The following is a 1,393-nucleotide window of genomic DNA, read 5'->3' as shown; positions in this document are numbered from 1 at the left end:
GGAAACCCAAGGAGGGGTCGCTATGAGTCGGGGCCGACTCGATGGCACATAACAACAACAACAACAACAATGCTTAGGATACTGATATTCAAGCACTCAAATTCATTTTTGATAACTCTCCCTCAACAACCAATGATGGTGACACTATTATTATCCCACTTTCAGAACTAAGAAAACTATGTGCTTGGTTTATATGTTCCTTGATTTATACTTCTTACATTTCACATTCTGATTAATAATGGATGTGTGCAGCTGTTTGTTCTCATTTTGAGTCATGCTACATGAGCAAATGAAGGTCTTGAAACTTTGCTCCATCCATATCATTAAGATTGACTCTACTTTGAGGAGGCAGCTCCTCACTAGTCATATTTTGAGTGCCTTCTAACCAGATGGGTTCATCCTCCAGCACTGTATCAGCCAACTATCTGCTGCTATCCATATTGTTTTCATGGGTTAATTTTCTTTGGAAGTAGGTCACCAGGTCCTTCTTCCTCATTTGTCTTGGTCTGGAAGCTCAACTGAAACCTGTCTACCCTGGGTGAGCCTGTTGGTGTTTGTATAGCTTCAAGCATCACAGGAACACTCAAGCCACCACAATATAAGAAGCTGATTGATAGTGGTGGAGTGATTCTATAGGGAGAAAAATGAGGAAAAAAGGCAGATGAAGTGTGGACCCTCTATATGCTTAGGGAGAATGAGAATGGGTAACATTAAAGTAATAAAAGTGCTCATGAATCACTATTTTTATTATTAATTTAATGACTCAAATTAACATGGTTCTATTTTTTTTTCACACTAAAGGACCCCATGAAGGCCCCACCACAAGATATGGGAAGTGTGGTTTGGAGTCTTCTATAATAAGAGAAAATGTACTATTATAATAATAAAAAGCAAGATCAAAGTAAAATCACATTCCAACAAAATAATAAACTAGATTTTCCTTCTACCTTTCTGTCCAACCAAGCACAAAATTTTCATAATTCTGACACTGGGATAATAATAGTGCCAACTTCATCAGATGTTGGCCGAAATAAATGAGTTTATAACTACTAACCAGAAGGTTGGGAGTTTAAACCCACAAGTCACTTTGCAGAAAGACAATGAGGCAATCTACATCCTTAAAGATTTACTGCCTCAGAAACCCAATGGGGGTTACTATGAGTCAGAATTGACTTGATGGCAGTTGGTTGTTTTGGTTTATTTGTACAAGTATTATAAGTGATATTGAGAAATATAAGTTCTAACCTATGAGACCTTTCAAAAGATGGCAGTTTGAGTTTTGCATTATCTGTGGACCACTTACCAGTACTCATCTGTCAGTTTGTCATACTATGGTGGCTTATGTGTTTCTGTGATGATGGAAGCTATGCCACCGGTATTTCAAGTATGTTGT

The sequence above is a fragment of the Orycteropus afer genome, unplaced genomic scaffold, assembly GCF_000298275.1.
Source record: "Orycteropus afer afer isolate SDZICR_OR568_19922 unplaced genomic scaffold, OryAfe1.0 scaffold00180, whole genome shotgun sequence".
Classification (NCBI taxonomy): domain Eukaryota; kingdom Metazoa; phylum Chordata; class Mammalia; order Tubulidentata; family Orycteropodidae; genus Orycteropus; species Orycteropus afer.
Note: the sequence above shows the minus strand (reverse complement) of the source record.